The sequence below is a fragment of the Oncorhynchus mykiss genome, chromosome 18 (assembly GCF_013265735.2).
Source record: "Oncorhynchus mykiss isolate Arlee chromosome 18, USDA_OmykA_1.1, whole genome shotgun sequence".
Taxonomy (NCBI): Eukaryota; Metazoa; Chordata; class Actinopteri; order Salmoniformes; family Salmonidae; genus Oncorhynchus; species Oncorhynchus mykiss.
The window spans coordinates 13,399,826-13,419,656 of NC_048582.1; the positions used below are offsets into that span (position 1 = coordinate 13,399,826).

Here is a 19,831-nt window from a genome sequence, read left to right on the forward strand (position 1 = left end):
CGAATGTTCTCGGCGGTTGGCCAACGATTTACTATTTCCATATCACATTTCAAGGTGGTGGATGAAGGGAAAACATATCCTCAAAACCACCGTCTCTCTGGACACGACTCGTCTGTCTGCCTGCGTTGAGTGCACAAAGGCTCCAGCAAGACCGAGATGGCTGCGCTAAAAATAAACAACCCGGGTTGACAGAATGGGGGGCGTAGGCCTTCACCAAATAAATGCAGAATGCGAGTAGGGAGGTCTCTTCTCAGATAAATCATTTAAAAAGTATGATTTTGACAATACCAATTGGTTAGGCAAGCTGTTTAATCGGTTCTTGTGTCCTGAAATCTGTTATTTGAACATAAAAACGGGTCTACAGGTACTTGAGTAACTGTTGTAATGGATGTATTTCAAGACGTATCCAAGTTGTAGGCCTAATTGTTCGTATGTGACAGCATTCATTAGATTCGACTGTCATATGAGATATGCCTAGATAGTTGTCAACAGCATGATAGCCTTCATTTATGCCAAATGCAAACAACAATGCGGGTAAATTGCGCTCTCATAGCCCCCATACCAAGTTGGTTAAATTGAAATATGAACAAAAAACATTCCTAGTCTTGAAATGCAATCAGTTTGAAATTGGTTCTTCAGTAGGCCTATAAAGGACAATATTTTGTGAATAAGCTCTGTGACAATGGGCCTACTAAACTAACCCCTCGGTCTTAATGCCACATTCAGCTTTCAGTTAGGCTACCAAGTATTCGGGATTAATTTATGGTACCAAAGTAAGAAACAGGAAACAAGGAATACAAGTAGGAACCAACAAATTCCAGATAACTTTTGTGAAATAAACAGCCTATGCCTGTATTATTTTCCTATGAGCCTAAAGCGCAGTAAGTTGCTTCTCCACTGTGTTCGCTCTGTTCTTGGAGTAAAAGTTTAAAAACACAAATTGAGGCGTTTTTATGAGTCCAAAAACACTGCACTCCGTTGTTGCGTCTGCGATTGCTTGTGTCTAGTACTGTATATGCAACGGGTCGAATTCCGTAGCGCAGCCTGTGACCAGAGTCATTTCCCGTCCCCGGGGCGAGAGGAGTTCAGACTCGTTTAAGTTAAGGCGACAGAACACGTCAAGTTGCCAACATGACAAGAGTATATGGTGTACAAGAAAAGACCTTGCATCATCCAATGTGGGACAGAAACCTTATACACGTTTACTTAGGCTGACATTATCCTGCAGGACACCTACACCCGTCTCAATGCGCTCGATCACCGAGCCCGTTATAACAATTCATTTAAAGCCTGATTGCCGCATTCCATCCATGAAGTCGTTGATGAATGGAAAACCATACAGCCCACCACACCATCATCCACTCGCTGAAATGCGCAGTGAAATTACACAGATGACCTCCACAAGCGTTTATCTGCAAAGTCGTTCCACGAGGTATATGGGATGGTGTCAAACATGGGCGAGGCACTAAATTAAGACTGAATCTTATAGAAAAACGCCTATAAGCCGATTCCCACAGAGACTCAACTAATTTGTTTATGCCAGGCCATTCATTTGAAACATGAGAATTAGATTAGCCTACATCGAAATCACACACGCGCTACACGCTATTTTTTTTATTTGACATTTTCCTTTAAATTTAGCTGACTGTCTGAAAAAAAAGGTTAGCTGGAAAGTCCCGTGACAACGTTGGATCTCTCATTATGACTTACTAAGAGTTTGGATGAACGATAAACCATGTAGGCTTAATCAACACATTTCCGTTACCAAACCATACAATATTACACCATCTTAGGCTACAATCTTTCTATAGAAACGGGTGTAGGGCTAGACTAGGTTTATACAAAGCCTATGTGAAACATGAATTCTACTAGGTTAACACATATCTCTCAGTACACAAAAACATTGGCAAGCAACTAAATATTCCACTTAAATACGCAGTTCTTTGTAGAAGCCCTTATCAGATGGCCAAGTCTCCATATAGTCAGAGCGACGCCGAACATAATCGAGTCTTCAGACTGGAGCAAGACAGAAAAGCAAACAAAACGAAACATGGAAAGGAAAACCAAGGCACAAACGTTCACAAAACTTCTTAGCCTACCTGATAGAAATTCCAGAATAATTTCTCTAAATTATATTGTCCTTGGCCAAAACGCAAAATGTCCAGTTGGAACTTTTTGGCCGTGTTCTCTAGGATCCACGAGTCAGTCAAAACGACCCAACGAGAGTTCGTGCGTCGGGGGTTAATATCACTTTTGTAATTTAACTTTACAGCAAATAGGGGTGACAATGTTGTGCTTGTTAAATGACATGTAGGTAAGATTAGACTACGAAAACATCCTTAGTCTTTATACATTTCCAGTTGGTAAAACTCCGGGAATGACGAGTCCGCGACAATGAACGAACAGATCCACGGAGTCGCAGTGATAGGTTACGTTTCTGCCCCCAGTGAATATATCCATTAGTAAAAAGACACCAAGTGCATCGTTGTCGTGAATGTTTCAAGGAGCACAGGTGGCAACAACGGTCGTAGGTCTCAATAAACAATAAATATATTCAGTCTGGTTATGCATTGCAGCGCCATGTTGAGCTCGCAATACAGCACACACGCCACCTCAAAAATATGGCGAGAATTTCCGTTTTCAACAAATAAAGAATGCTAACAGTGCCCATTATCTTCAGTGAGAGGCTAGGGTGTTTCTGTCAATGTTCCCATTAGTTTTTTATTTCGTCCTAGTTTTACTGTTCCGTTTTCTTCCGTATGGCACCATTCAGAGCACTCACAACTACCGCCTCCAGACGTACAGCGGAGAATGAGTGCCTGCGCCTTGGTTCCAGTCGCAGACTCTACCCAGAAGGCCAATCGGGGAACCGCAATTACCATAAACCTCCAGCACGCTTCGCTCCACCAGCGCTCTCCACAGCGAAAACAAAGGGAGGGAGGAGGGAGAGCGAAAGAGAACGCCAGCGAGCGAGCGAGGGAGATATTGAAGGTATATAGGTTACTGTGCATATTCGTTTTTTGGGCAATAGATTATGCTATATGCCTACATGTATTTATTTTAGCTCAGTGTTGGTTGGGTATGGCATATTGTCAAGTCTATGTCCCATTCCAGGTATATATAATATTTTCTATCCCAATTATACTGTATCATGTGTATACTTCTACTTTGAAGAAAGCAACAAACAGAAAACTTCATTCTCTTAGAAAAAAAGGTTCTGGATAGAACCAAAAAGGGTTCTATGCTTGCTTCATATATGGTACCTCTTATGGTTCTATATAGAACCCGAATTGGTTCCATATAGAACAGTATATGAAACCCAATGGTTCTATATTACCCAATTTTGGTTCAGGAAGAAGAACCCTACAAAAGGGTTTTATATAGAACCTTTAGGGGTGCCATATATGAAACAAGAAATATAACAATTTTTGGTTCAACCAGAACCTTTTTTTCTAAGAGTGTAGTGTAAATTCGAGTATGAAGTATTATGTTTGTTGCTTTCTTCAAAGTACACAAATGATACAGTATAATTGGGATAGAAAATGTTATAAAATGATCTATCCCTGGAATCATTGGGACATAGACTGGACAATATACCCAACACTGACAGCAAAACATATATTTAGGCACATAGCATAATCTATTGCCCAGGTCTATAACCACAGATCTCCGATCACCTGACCCCAAATCAATCCTAAATCTAAGGAATAGAATACAATGGAAACAGACTAGAGAGATATACAATACTTGGCGCTGCGTCATGAGAAAAAATACCCATTTCGTTTAAAACTGTGCAAAAGGAAGCATCATAATAGCTCAAACCGGGTCCGCGTAATTGGATTGCCGTTATTAATGACAGACAACTCTCCCCCTACAGTCCCATGGGAACTAACCCGTGGGGTTATGCCGCTTCATTGCGTTCTGCACCGCGGTGGATTTCACATGAGCACGATGAATGCACACACAGTAAAGGCATTACATGCGATCGATACGCAGTGGTGAAACGGTTGTTGAATAGATAACGGTTCCTTTCTAAAGGGATTTCTATAAAACCGTTTTTTCTACCGCCACATAGGCCTAACTAACAATTACTGTCAACCGAATATGAGGCAACATTGCAATTAGTTGGCCTATAAAGTTAAATCCAAACGTGTCAAATGTTATTAGATTAAATTGTTGACTATAATGAAGTACCTGGAGATTGGACATGTTTAATTTATTTTGAGAATGTACACACAGATGATGAGATGGGCGCGATCCGCGAAGGGGGTGAGTGTCGAAAAAAGGGGTGAGGAAAACAAGTTGGCAAAGCCCTTGTCAGCAATACTCAGCATCAAAGCCAAACTTGCTATTGACAGTGAGTGTATTTGTAGATTTCTTGTGAACATGCTCTCTGGACCTTTTAGGCTACAGGTCTGGAACTATATGGCACTGTCAGTGCGCTCGACACACATGCCTGTGGTCGCTTGCTCAAGTTCCATTAAAGCTGTTTCCCCTCAGGTACTGTAGGTTTAGGCCTATGGGCTTTATAAATCACTCCAGAAAACGGTGGGGTAATGGGGTGTGTTGCTTTTACATACTGAGGCGAGGCTATGTATCTTATTTGTCTGCTCATTTGTAATGGCCTACGCATTAAGATTCGTGCGTCATTATCCTAATGGTTTGTGTCAGACGCTTGTTGATTCTTTCCAGTCAACACCTAATGAAGGAACAGTGACCTACCTGTAGGCTCTCCATGATTACATGTAGGCCTACATGTGTGAGCGCTATCAAAATTGAATATTCCTTTTATATCAGCTGGTGCTCCCTAAAACACTGAGATGACACTGGACCAACATCAGGCGCATGGTAGTGGTAATGCGGGTTGGCACTTCGAGACAGATGGACGCCTTGCAATGGAAAACCGGTCGCAACCCAACACCAGGTTCAAGCGAGCCCGTAATGGTGCAAACCATCTGTGATGGTGCATTACTGCCACCGTCTGGACAGTTGTGTTCATTAAGATTTGGCACACGAAGAAAAGAGCGCAACACCGTAGTCTTTTACCCGTGTAGTGGCACTGTTATTACACCGTATCAACATTGTATTAACACTTGCCCCCAATCCCCCCTTCCCCAAAACACGTGTAAATATTGGACTATAAAGTGTGCCTTCCTATATTATACTTATGCTACGATGGTTATTCTATTCAACTGAGCCATTTACACAAGTCTACACAAGTCTAATAAAACTTGAAACAGGTGGCCTAACTGGCCACTTATTCATAAAGTGTCTTGGTGCTGATCTATGATCTGTTTTAGCTTTTTGGATGATAATGAAAAAGATCACATGGACAGGGAGGACCTGATCCTAGATCAGCACTCCTGCTCTGAGATGCTTTATGAATATGACCCCTGGAGAGCAGTGGAAAGGGAGAACCCCCAAAGACCAAAGACAGTGACTGAGGGGAAGATGTCACAGGGGGGTATTTGGAAGAAGCCCAGTAGTGTCCCTGTAGATAGATAGAGCCATTTTCCTGATACATAGAAACTAGTCTGAAACCTATCCCTAGGCAACACAATGGTGTGGTTTCAATGAAGGAAATACGTAGTTCCTCTTTGCCAAAAACGTCCATCGTTGAAACCAGACCCTAGTCACTGTGTTGCATAGGGTCAGTTTCTAAGACTATGTAGACCCATAACACCAGGCAGTGTCACACCTTACCCTGTCATAACACTGGGTAACTGAAGTGTCACCAAGGACAGACCATTTGAGGAGTTTAGTTAATATCAGGGTGGGGGTCAATTCCATTTTAATTCCAGGCAATTCAGAAATTAAACCAAATTCCAATTCCAAATTTTCCTCATTGAAAAGCATAGAAGATAATTGGAATTTCAGTGCACTTCCCGAATGGACTGGAATTTAAATGGTATTGAAACCCTGGTGAATATTGTGTTAATGGTCCAAAAGCTACAGCTAAATAATTCTGCATGATTTACTCTACACATCCAATAGTGTTTATATCTACATGGCAGGCCTGTGTTTCTTTGAGTTTAAGACCATGTTGATAGGAAATAATTTATTATGAAACTGTATTGCAATAGACAACCTCTTGCCAGACTAATTTTTTCACAAACATCACTGGAACAAATACTGTTATATAACCACAGCCTGTGACCATTTATATGAGCTGTTTGTGTGGTGGTGTGGTGTGTTACTTTCCACTGTGTAATATCTTTCTGACAACTGCTGTCCTACTTTACCTTCAACTGAGTGGGTCATGAGTCATACCTTTATTTTGTTCCTGTGATCCTTACTGCAATTTCAATGGCCATTTCCACAGAAGTCACAGCTTTAGAACAAAAAGGAAGTTAAGCAGCTGATTACTATAATCATGACATTTTACTAGAAGATAGTTACACTAATGGATTGACCATTCATGAATACAATAACACACTAATGGATTGACCATTCATGTATATAATAACACACTAGTCCAGCGTTTCCCAAACTCGGGACCCCAAGGGGTGCATGTTTCAGTTTTTGCCCTAACACTGCACAGCTGATTCAAATTATCAAATATTGATAATTAGTTGATTATTTGAATCAGCTGTGTAGTGCTAGGTCAAAAACTGAAACATGCACCCTTTGGGGTCCAGAGGACCGAGTTTGGGAAACACTGCAGTAGACCTACATCATGCATGTGTTTTAGTGCAAATAAATGTCAAAGTAGGGGGAAATAAAGAAACACGTATTTATTCATTACTGACTAGCGGTAGAAAGGGGTGATAGGATACAGGCATATTCACAACAGTATTTTAGTCATTGTTCACTGTAACATTGTCACATGACTTGTATCATTCTACAGGAAGTGATTCTAAGAATATACCCATTGCAGAAGTTGTTAGTTTGCGCTTGTGGAAGCATGAACTATACTGCAATTGTAGTTATTGATACAAGTTCAGGATGGAATCTTCTTGGTGGTGATGTGATCTATGTCACTGATTTCTGTCAAAACAACAATGCAATTAGTCTTGTAAAAAGACCATACCTACAGTCAGTTACATCATGAAATGTTGTATGGTTTTCAGTATTTGATACTGTTAAGTTTAATCAATTTGTGAGGGAGAATGCTGCAACTGTTCAGGTGGTGTACAACAAGTCTCTTACCTCTGGTCTGCATCTTGAGGTGGTCTTAGTTTTAGAATACAGTTTCTGTTCTGACATGCCAAGGCCACGATATGTACTGAAATATTCACCAACAACATAGTATATGTCAATATCAACATTGCACAAGTAACATTGGCTACTCAGCAAACATTTACATGTTAAACTATTTCAAACTTTTATATTATCTAGTATTTCCATTTACACACCCAGGATCATAACGATCAGAATAACATTCAGAACACTGTAAATGAACAGAAGACAGTTCTCCCATGATGACCTGTAGCTGGACGTCTGGTTTGGATAGTCTGTGGAAAAAAAGAGAAATAACCCACAGAGTTATTCTAAACCACATCTAAAACTGAAAAACAGTATTTTCCATTATTGGGAACATACCCAAAAGGTAGCTCATATGTACACCATACATATCTGTACACCATACATATCTGTACACCATACATATCTGTACACCACACATATCTGTACACCATACATATCTGTACACCATACATATCTGTACACCATACATATCCATACACCATACATATCTGTACACCATACATATCTGTACACCATACATATCTGTACACCACACATATCTGTACACCATACATATCTGTACACCATACATATCTGTACACCATACATATCCATACACCATACATATCTGTACACCATACATATCCATACACCATACATATCTGTACACCATACATATCCATACACCATACATATCCATACACCATAAATATCCATACACCATACATATCTGTAGACCATACATATCCATACACCATACATATCTGTAGACCATACATATCTGTACACCATACATATCTGTACACCATACATATCTGTACACCATACATATCCATACACCATACATATCTGTACACCATACATATCTGTACACCATACATATCCATACACCATACATATCCATACACCCTACATATCCATACACCATACATATCCATACACCATACATATCTGTAGACCATACATATCTGTACACCATACATATCCATACACCATACATATCTGTACACCATACATATCTGTACACCATACATATCCATACACCATACATATCCATACACCATACATATCTGTAGACCATACATATCCATACACCATACATATCCATACACCATACATATCTGTACACCATACATATCTGTACACCATACATATCTGTACACCATACATATCTGTACACCATACATATCTGTAGACCATACATATCTGTACACCATACATATCTGTACACCATACGTATCTGTAGACCATACATATCTGTACACCATACATATCTGTACAACCTACATATCCATACACCATACATATCCATACACCATACATATCTGTAGACCATACATATCCATACACCATACATATCCATACACCATACATATCTGTACACCATACATATCTGTACACCATACATATCTGTACACCATACATATCTGTACACCATACATATCCATACAGCATACATATCTATACACCATACATATCTGTACACCATACATATCTGTACACCATACATATCTGTACACCATACATATCTGTAGACCATACATATCTGTAGACCATACATATCTGTACACCATACATATCTGTAGACCATACATATCTGTACACCATACATATCTGTAGACCATACATATCTGTACACCATACATATCTGTACACCATACGTATCTGTAGACCATACATATCTGTACACCATACATATCTGTACAACCTACATATCCATACACCATACATATCTGTACACCATACATATCTGTACACCATACATATCTGTAGACCATACATATCTGTACACCATACATATCTGTACACCATACATATCTGTACACCATACATATCTGTACAACCTACATATCCATACACCATACATATCTGTACACCATACATATCTGTACACCATACATATCTGTAGACCATACATATTCATCATTGAATGAAATGTGCACTTACCAGTGGTCATGAGTCTGGTACCATTGCTAAATAGGAGACTCTGGTCTTCTTTCTTTGCACAGTAGAACACTCCACAATCATCTACTGTTACATTCTGTATTAACAATCTATGTCCTGTTAGTAATGAATATTTCTGTCTATAATTCTTATTGTAATAAAAAGCATCAGGACTCCTACTAGTGAAAGAGTGGAGTATGGCCAGTGGAGGCTGTGGTTGGTGCTGAATGTACCAGTATGCACTTTCTATGTTAAGAGAACAGTTTATGGTTGTATTCTGTCCAAGTTCCACCAGTGTCTCTGTCAAGCCATCAGCTCCCCGACAGCATATAAAGAGACCTAGAAACAGATCAGGTAATTACACATTCTACTCCTAAGTTATTAATTGTAGGAACAAAAAAATTGGCTTACACAACAAATGTCCCACAACTCTCAGCATTGTCTCAAATTTGTGGTGGTGATTGGGTTGTTGTCCTGCTTGTGTAGCAGTTGCCTGTTTGAGTGTTCTTTGCTGCTGTACAGACAAACCACAAGTTGTTTTCTAGGGTGCTAGAGGTCAGACCAATCATAGGCAAGTCCACTTGACTTTGCCTTATATAGGCATACTCCTTGTAGGCATGCAATATTTACTATCACAAGTTTGAAATTGAATCAAATCATTTTAATTCAAGTCCTGAATTGAATAGCAATATATGTCATTGACCCCACTACCACCACAACCACCACCTTCAAACAGTAGCCATGTCTAGATTGTCAGTTAACTTTCAACTTCAACTTACATTACTAGTGGATCACCGTACAAGACACTACAAGTAGTCATAGTACACTTCAATCTGTCTGGTCCGTCATGACATCTCAAGTCAGAGTCAGGTCGAGTCAGTGTATGTGTCATTCTGAATATTTCACTTTTTAGATTTACATTGACTGTGTCACGTGAGAATGTGTATTTAATATGTCTGGAGTAGATTGACCTCAAGAGACACATGTAAGAAGGGGTGTGTTATAATGAGGCTCTGTTGGCTGTAAGGGACAAAGTGGAGTTTTTATTATTTCTTCTGCACTCTTCTGCTCATCCCTCAACCGATTTCAGTGCAGCCGTAATCAACACAACATCTGACAAAAGAGGATGTGGTGATTGGTGTCAACTTGTTACATGACCACATTCTCATTCTGCAGAAAGTCAAAAATAAGGTGTTCGTTTTTCTCTTGTCAATACAGCACTAATGTCAGAGGAAGTCTCAAAACATCACTGGGGCCAAGCTTCCTGCCATCCAGGACCTATATACTAGGCTGTGTCAGAGGAAGGCCCAAAATATCACTGGGTTCAAGCTTCCTGCAATCCAGGACATAGATACTAGACGGTGTCAGAAGAAGGCCCAATGCATCACTGGGGCTAAGCTTCCTACCATCCAGGATCTATATACTAGGAGGTGTCAGAAGAAGGCCCAATACATCACTGTGGCCAAGCTTCCTGCTATCCAGGACCTATATACTAGGCGGTGTCAGAGGAAGGCCCAAAACATCGATGTGGTCAGGGTCCTGCCATCCAGGACCTATATCCTCTAGGCGGTGTCAGAGGAAGGCCCAAAAAAGGTCAAAGACTGTTTTCTCTGCTACCGCACGGCAAGCGGTATCGGAGCCCAAGTCTATGTGCTAAAGGCTCCTGACAAAAGGCTCCCACATGACAAAAAAAAACAAGGTTATTGTAGTAACCTGAACAAAAATGAAAAACAAATGGGATTTTCGAGGTTCTGAATCTGGCGGGTGTAAGGCTACCCCCCAAGTTCCTCATATCAACTGTATGCAAGAGGGTTCATGGTCTTCTCTGGAATTCAGCCTTCTCTTTGTTGATCTCACCATCCCCCATTCTTTCACACCTCTGGCTAGAAGAAGTTCTGTTTTTACATCCTGTAGGTCTGATGGGAATTTTGTGAATTTTTATTAGGATCCCCATTAGCTAACGCCGTAACTTTAGCTAATCTTCCTGGGGTCCTACACCAATTAATAAGACATTACAAACAATTACAAATTAAGACTTGACAAACATTTAACAAGTAGACAATAGAGACAATTAAAATTCCTGACAGGAAACACATTAACCATTCAGTTGATGCTTTCTATTTCCTGTCCAGTCATATGGTCTATGGGGGTAGTTCTTTTATTTTCTTTCCTTGAAGGTGGATTTACATTTTGCCTGAGATATATGGATTGGTAAAGAGTTCCATTCAGCTATGGCTCTATATAAAACTGTAGATTTAAGGCGATTTGTGCTTGGCTTGGGTTGTCTTAGATGTCATGAATTTGCCTGTTTGGTTTGGAGGTTATGCATGTTGCTACTATGTACTAACTGTCCTGAAAAATACTTGTGTGTATGTATGTATGTGTATGTATATATTACATTCCTGAAGAAAATCAGAAGACTGGATAGTAATTTACTTTCAACGTGAAGCCATGAGAGAGTCTGATGCATTTGAATAATATTTATACGGATGGAGAAATGAAGAGCTAATAGTTTCCAAATGCGCTCTCAGAAAGGGAGTGCCAATCTGATTGTTAGTTAACTCAATAGTAATGCTATTGGTCAACGACTCAGATTTGGAATCTAAACAGGGTTAAATGGTTATAAAAGGGTCTTAGAGTCATTGTCTCTTTCTGTTTGTTCCTGACCAGCTGTGGTGAGATACTCTTTTTGTCTCTCTCCACCCCAGGGACTCTTGGGCCATGACCTTTCAGGCTATGACCTCTCTTTCACTCCCTCTCTGATCATGCCTTGTACAGTCCATTCTGAAAGTATTCAGACTCCTTGACTTTTTCCACATTTTGTTACGTTACAGTCTTATTCTAAATTGATTTAATTTATTTTTTAAATATATTTTTTTCCTCATCAACCTACACACAATACCCCATAATGACAAAGCAAGAACATGTTTTTAGACATTTTTGCAAATGTATTACAAATAAAAAACAGAATTGTATTTGTTTAATTAGCTGCTGCCCAAAAATTTGACAGGTGCATCCTGTTTCCATTGATCATCCTTCAGATGTTTCTACAACTTGATTGGAGTCCACCTGTGGTAAATTCAATTGGACATGATTTGGAAAGGCACACACCTGTCTATATAAGATCCCGCAGTTGACAGTGCATGTCAGAGTAAAAACCAAGTCATGAGATTGAAGGAATTGTCCTTAGAGCTCCGAACCAGGATTGTGTCGAGGCACAAATCTGGGGAAGGGTACCAAAACACTTCTGCAGCATTGAAGGTTCCCAAGAACACAGTTGCCTCTGTCATTCTTAAATGGAAGAAGTTTGAAACCACCAAGACTCCTCCTAGAGCTGGCCGCCCAACCAAACTGAGCAATCGGGGGAGAAGGGCCTTGTTCAGGGAGGTGACCAAGAACCCGATGGTCACTCTGATAGAGCCCCAGAGTTCCTCTGTGGAGATAGATGAACCTTCCGGAAGGACAATCATCTCTGCAGCACTCCACCAATCAACCCTTTATGGTAGAGTGGCCAGATGGAAGCCACTCCTCAGTAAAAGGCACATGACAGCCCGCTTGGAGTCAGTCAAAAGGCACCTAAAGGACTCAGACCATGAGAAACAAGACTCTCTGGTCTGATGAAACCAAGATTGAACTCTTTGGCCTGAATGACAAGCATCACGTCTGGAGGAAGCGTGGTACCATCTCTATGGTGAAGCATGGTGGTGGCAGCATCATGCTGTGGGGATGTTTTTCAGCGGCAGGGACTGGGAGACTAGTCAGGATCGAATGAAAGATGAATAGAGCAAAGTACAGAGAGATCCTTGATGAAAACCTGCTCTAGAGCGCTCAGGACCTCAGACTGGGGCAAAGGTTTACCTTCCAACAGGACAACGACCCTAAGCACACAGCCAAGACAATGCAGAAGTGGTTTCGGGACAAGTTGGCCTCCTGAGTGCCGCAGTGGTCTAAGGCACTGCATCTCAGTGCTAGAATGTCACTACAGACCCTGGTTCGATCCCAGACTGTATCACAACCGGCCCGTGTTTGGGAGCCCTGTAGTGCGGCACACAATTGGCACAGCGTCGTCCGGGTTAGGGGAGGGTTTGGCCAGGGTATGCCGCCATTGTAAAATAAGAATTTGTACTTAACTGACTTGCCTAGTTAAATAACAGTTAAATAAATGTTTTTTTTTTAAGTGTCTGAATGTCTTTGATTGGCCCAGCAAGAGCCCAGACTTGAACCCGATCGAACACCTCTGGAGAGACCTGAAAATAGCTGTGCAGCGACACTCCCCATCTAACCTGACAGAGCTTGAGATGATCTGCAGAGAAGAATGGGAGAAACTCCCCAATACAGGTGTGCCAAGCTTGTAGCTTCATACCCAAGAAAACCCAAGGCTGTAATCGCTGTCAAAGGTGCTTCAACAAAGTACTGAATAAAAGGTCTGATTACTTCTGTAAGTGGAATTTCAGTTATAATTGTTTTTAAATAGATTTGCTACAATTTCTAAAAAGCTTTTTTTTCTTTGTCATTAAGGGGTATTGTGTGTAAATTGATGAGAGAAATAAAAAAACTATCAAACAAAGCACTTTCTTCTGAAACTCGTCAGTCTATTCTTGTTCTGAGAAATGAAGGCTATTCCATGCGAGAAATTGCCAAGAAACTGAAGATCTCGTACAATGATCCTCTTAAGGATTGGCCCCTTAAAAAAAAAAAAAGTAGCCTAAAATGACATACCCATATCTAACTGCCTGTAGCTCAGGCCCTGAAGCAAGGATATGCATATTCTTGGTACCATTTGAAAGGAAACACTTTGAAGTTTGTGGAAATATGAAACATAGGAGAATATAACACATTAGATCTGGTAAAAGATAATACAAAGAAAAAAACAACCTTTTTTTGTATTTTGTTTTTGTACCATCAACTTTGAAATGCAAGAGAAAGGCCATCATTTATTATTTCAACCCAGGTGCAATTTAGATTCTCAGACTGATCCAATGAACCATTGCATTTCGGTTCCATTTTTTTTTTAAATCAAGACTGCCCAAATGGGCCTAATTTGTTTATAACTTTTCATGTTCAAAACCATGCACTCTCCTCAATTGCATGGTGTTCTTTCACTGTAATAGCTACTGTAAATTGGACAGTGCATTTAGATTAACAAGAATTTAAGCTTTCTGCCAATATCATATATGTCTGTCCTGGGAAATGTTCTTGTTACTTACAACCTCATGCTAATCCCATTAGCCTACGTTAGCTCAACTGTCCCGCTGGGGACCCACCAATCCTGAGTAATTCATTTAGTTTTTTTGTCTTTTACTTTCTGTTTTGTACACCAGCTTCAAACAGCTGAAAATACAATCTTTTTGGTTATAGAAAATATATTTCACAGCGGTTTAGATGGTACAATGATTCTCTACATTCTCTATGCTTGTTTCGTCACATAAACTGAAATTAGGCGAACTACTCGAATTTTAGCAACCAGGAAATGGCGGAGCGATTTCTGCATAGTGCACCTTTAATATTGATTTATAATTTGAACCTAACCAAACCTCTGTTCTGTCGAAGGAGTTGTATGGGTTCCTCTAGTGGCCAAAAGCTTTTGTTAGCATGGGCAGCGCCATTGTGGACTAACCATTTTGATTGAGTCGACTTCCAACTTCATTGGCTGATCCCTTCTGGTGGCACAGTTGGCATGACCTGATGACTCGGTTGGAGTCGTGACAGCCAGGTCATCAGGAGGGATCAGCCAATAGATTTTACTTCTGAAGGAGAAAATTTACAATTTCAAGGTGGCGATGTCCTCAATGGCACTACCCATGCTCTCACAGACACCATCATTACATAGATACAGAGATGTTATGTCTATCCAAGTATATGGTCCTGGTCCATCACCTTATGTAGTACTGCCCCCCAGTGGCAAGAAGTGACACCCCCGCAAAAAAACTATAAGCCTACAACGCATAAAGGTCTCCAAGCCTCCCACAAATAGCCTACTTTCTGTCCTCAACACTCACACTGAAACTAAATAGTATAAAAACGAAATATAAATGTTTTTATCAAACTAAATACAAACTAGTGAATCGAGTCTGAAAACAAACAAATTAATCTGAATTTAATCAAAATAAAGATAACATAAATAATAACTAATATTTTAAGTCACAAAACAATAATAACCTTGATGTCAACGTAATTGGTGTAGGTACCAACTGTATCACGTCATACTGAAAAACTATGTGGATATGAGTGAAAACCTCTGTCATAAAGACCAAATATTGAGTTCCATCCCCTTTTGCCCTCAGAACAGCCTCAATTCGTTGGGGCATGGACTCTACAATGTGTCTTAAGCATTCCACAGGGATGCTGGCTCATCAAATCAAATCAATTGTATTTGTCACATACACATGGTTAGCAGATGTTCATTCGAGTGTAGCGAAATGCTTGTGCTTCTAGTTCCGACAATGCAGTAATAACCAACGAGTAATCTAACCTAACAATTCCAAAACTACTACCTTATACACACAAGTGTAAAGGGACAAAGAATATGTACATAAATATATGAATGAGTGATGGTACAGAACGGCATAGACAAGATGCAGTAGATGGTATCGAGTACAGTATATACATATGAGATGAGTAATGTAGGGTATGTAAACAAAGTGGCATAGTTTAAAGTGGATAGTGATACATGTATTACATAAAGATGCAGTAGATGATATAGAGTACAGTATATACATACCCATATGAGATTAATAATGTAGGGTATGTAAACATTATATTAAGTAGCATTGTTTAAAGTGACTAGTGATATATTTTACATCAATTCCCATCAATTCCCATTATTAAAGTGGCTGGAGTTGAGTCAGTGTGTTGGCAGCAGCCACTCAATGTTAGTGGTGGCTGTTTAACAGTCTGATGGCCTTGAGATAGAAGCTGTTTTTCAGTTTCTCGGTCCCTGCTTTGATGCACCTGTACTGACCTCGCCTTCTGGATGATAGCGGGGTGAACAGGCAGTGGCTCGGGTGGTTGTTGTCCTTGATGATCTTTATGGCCTTCCTGTGACATCGGGTGGTGTAGGTGTCCTGGAGGGCAGGTAGTTTGCCCCCGGTGATGCGTTGTGCAGACCTCACTACCCTCTGGAGAGCCTTACGGTTGTGGGCGGAGCAGTTGCCGTACCAGGCGGTGATACAGCCCAACAGGATGCTCTCGATTGTGCATCTGTAGAAGTTTGTGAGTGCTTTTGGTGACAAGCCGAATTTCTTCAGCCTCCTGAGGTTGAAGAGGCGCTGCTGCGCCTTCTTCACGATGCTGTTTGTGTGGGTGGACCAATTCAGTTTGTCTGTGATGTGTACGCCGAGGAACTTAAAACTTACTACCCTCTCCACTACTGTCCCATTGATGTGGATAGGGGGGTGCTCCCTCTGCTGTTTCCTGAAGTCCACAATCATCTGCTTTGTTTTGTTGACGATGAGTGTGAGGTTATTTTCCTGACACCACACTCCGAGGGCCCTCACCTCCTCCCTGTAGGCCGTCTCGTCGTTGTTGGTAATCAAGCCTACCACTGTAGTGTCGTCCGCAAACTTGATGATTGAGTTGGAGGCGTGCATGGCCATGCAGTCGTGGGTGAACAGGGAGTACAGGAGAAGGCTCAGAACGCACCCTTGTGGGGCCCCAGTGTTGACGATCAGCGAGGTGGAGATGTTGTTACCTACCCTCACCACCTGGGGGCGGCCCGTCAGGAAGTCCAGTACCCAGTTGCACCGGGCGGGATCGAGACCCAGGGATCTCGAGCTTGACGACAAGTTTGGAGGGTACTATGGTGTTAAATGCTGAGCTGTAGTCGATGAACAGCATTCTCACGTAGGTATTCCTCTTGTCCAGATGGGTTAGGGCAGTGTGCAGTGTGGTTGAGATTGCATCGTCTGTGGACCTATTTGGGCGGTAAGCAAATTGGAGTGGGTCTAGGGTGTCATGTAGGGTGGAGGTGATATGGTCCTTGACTAGTCTCTTATAGCACTTCATGATGACGGAAGTGAGTGCTACGGGGCGGTAGTCGTTTAGCTCAGTTACCTTAGCTTTCTTGGGAACAGGAACAATGGTGGCCCTCTTGAAGCATGTGGGAACAGCAGACTAAGATAAGGATTGATTGAATATGTCCGTAAACACACCAGCCAGCTGATTTGCTCATGCTCTGAGGACGCGGCTGGGGATGCTGTCTGGGCCTGCAGCCTTGCGAGGGTTAACACGTTTAAATGTTTTCCTCACGTCTGCTGCAGTGAAGGAGAGTCTGCATGTTTTAGTTGCGGGCTGTGTCAGTGGCACTGTATTGTCCTCAAAGCGGGCAAAAAAGTGATTTAGTCTGCCTGGGAGCAAGACATCCTGGTCCGTGACGGGTTTTCTTTTTGTAATTCGTGATTGACTGTAGACCCTGCCACATACCTCTTGTGCCTGAGCCGTTGAATTGCGACTCTACTTTGTCTCTATACTGATGCTTAGCTTGTTTGATTGCCTTGCGAAGGGAATAGCTACACTGTTTGTATTCGGTCATGTTTCCGGTCACCTTGCCCTGGTTAAAAGCAATGGTTCGCGCTTTCAGTTTCACGTGAATGCTGCCATCAATCCCCGGTTTCTGGTTTGGGAATGTTTTAATCGTTGCTATGGAAATTACATCTTCGATGCACGTTCTAATCATATTGACTCCAATGCTTCTCACAGTTGTGTCAAGTTGGCGGGATGTCCTTTGGGTGGTGAACCATTCTTGATACACATGAGAAACTCGCTCCACTGGGATTCTCTGCTTCTAACCCTATTACAGGGGCTGAGTCACTGGCTAACTGGTGCTCTTCCATGCTGTCTCTAGGAGGGATGCGTCACTTGAGTGGGTTGAGTCATTGATCTTCCTGTCCGGGTTGGCGCCCACCCATGGGTTGTGTCGTGGGGGAGATCTTTGTGGGCTATACTTGGCCTTGTCTCAGGCAAAGTGGGTGGGGTTATATCCTGCCTGTTTGGCCTTGTCCGGGGGTATCGTCGGACGGGGCCACAGTGTCTCCTGACCCCTCCTGTCTCAGCCTCCAGTATTTATGCTGCAATAGTTAGTGTGTTGGGGGGCTAGGGTCAGTCTGTTATATCTGGAGTATTTCTCCTGTCTTATCCGGTGTCCTGTGTGAATTTAACTTCTTTGGGCTGGGGGCAGTATTGAGTAGCTTGGATGAATAAGGTGCCCAGAGTAAACTGTCTGCTACTCAGGTCCAGTTGCTAATATATGCATATTATTAGTATATTTTATAGAAAACACTCGGAAGTTTCTAAAACTGTTTGAATTATGTCTGTGAGTATAACAGAACTCATATGGCAGGCAAAAACCTGAGAAAAAATCCAACCAGGAAGTGGGACATCTGAGGTTTGTAGTTTTTCAACTCTTGGCCGAATGGGGTCAAATTGCACTTCCTATGGCTTCCACTAGATGTCAACAGTCTTTAGAACCTTGTTTGATGCTACTACTGTGAAGTGGGGGGCGAATGAGAGGGGAATGAGTCAGAGGTCTGCCAGAGAGCCACTAGCTGGACACGCGTGTTCATGTGAGAGTTAGCTTGAGTTCCATTGCATTTCTACAGACAAAGGAATTCTCCGGTTGGAACATTATTGAAGATTTACGTTAAAAACATCCTAAAGATTGATTCTATACATCGTTTGACATGTTTCTACGGACTGTAATGGAACCTTTTGACTTTTCGTCTGCTCCTAGTGATCGCGCGTCGTGAATTTGGATTACTGGGCTAAACGCGCAAACAAAAAGGAGGTATTTGGACATAAATGATGGACATTATCGAACAAAACAAACAATTATTGTGGAACTGGGACTCTTGGGAGTGCATTCTGATGAAGATCATCAAAGGTAAGTGAATATTTATAATGCTATTTCTGACTTCTGTTGACTACACAACATGGCGGATATCTGTTTGGGTTGTTTTGGTCTCTGAGCTCCGTACTCAGATTATAGCATGGTGTGCTTTTTCCGTAAAGTTATTTTGAAATCTGACAAAGCGGTTGCATTAAAGAGGAGAAGTGTATCTATAATTCCGTGCATAATAGTTGCATCTTTTATCAATGTTTATTATGAGTATTTCTGTAAATTGATGTGGCTCTATGCAAAATCACCGGATGTTTTGGAACTACTGAACGTAACACGCCAATGTAAACTGAGATTTTTTGATATAAATATGAACTTTATCGAACAAAATACACAACAAAATATGTATTGTGTAACATGAAGTCCTATGAGTGTTATCTGATGAAGATCATCAAAGGATAGTGATTAATTTATCTCTATTTCTGCTTTTTGTGACTCCTCTCTTTGGCTGGAAAAATGGCTGTGTTTTTCTGTGACTTGGCTCTGACCTAACATAATTGTTTGGTTTGCTTTCGCTGTAAAGCCTTTTTTAAATCGGACACTGGTGGGATTAACATGAAGTGTATTTTTAAAATGGTGTAAAATACTTGTATGTTTGAGGAATTTTAATTATGTTGTTTTGAATTTGGCGCCCTGCACTTTCACTGGCTGTTGTCATATCGATCCCGTTAGCGGGATCTCCGCCCAAAGAGGTTCTTAAGTATGCTCTCTATAATTCTCTCTCTCTTTTTCTCTCTTTCTTTCTTTCTTTCTCTCTCTCGGAGGACCTGAGCCCTAGGACCATGCCTCAGGACTACCTGGCCTGATGAC

General features: G+C 41.3%; 1 protein-coding gene and 1 long non-coding RNA gene across 2 annotated transcripts in view; both read right to left on the reverse strand.

The window, feature by feature from the left end:
• Nucleotides 1–2,834, reverse strand: part of bcor (BCL6 corepressor) — a 90,032-nt gene extending 87,198 nt beyond the window's left edge. Inside the window, exon 1 of the mRNA XM_036951880.1 lies at nt 2,100–2,834. The gene's annotated coding sequence lies outside the window, so the exon portion shown is untranslated. The remainder of the gene's footprint in view (nt 1–2,099) is intronic.
• A 3,754-nt stretch (nt 2,835–6,588) lies between these two features.
• Nucleotides 6,589–9,642, reverse strand: LOC110495500. The gene is made up of 5 exons (XR_005037377.1): nt 9,541–9,642; nt 9,133–9,468; nt 7,356–7,454; nt 7,150–7,225; nt 6,589–6,987 (listed from the first exon to the last, which is right to left on the reverse strand). It is a non-coding gene; the product is annotated as an uncharacterized LOC110495500 (long non-coding RNA).
• Nucleotides 9,643–19,831: the final 10,189 nt, after the last annotated feature.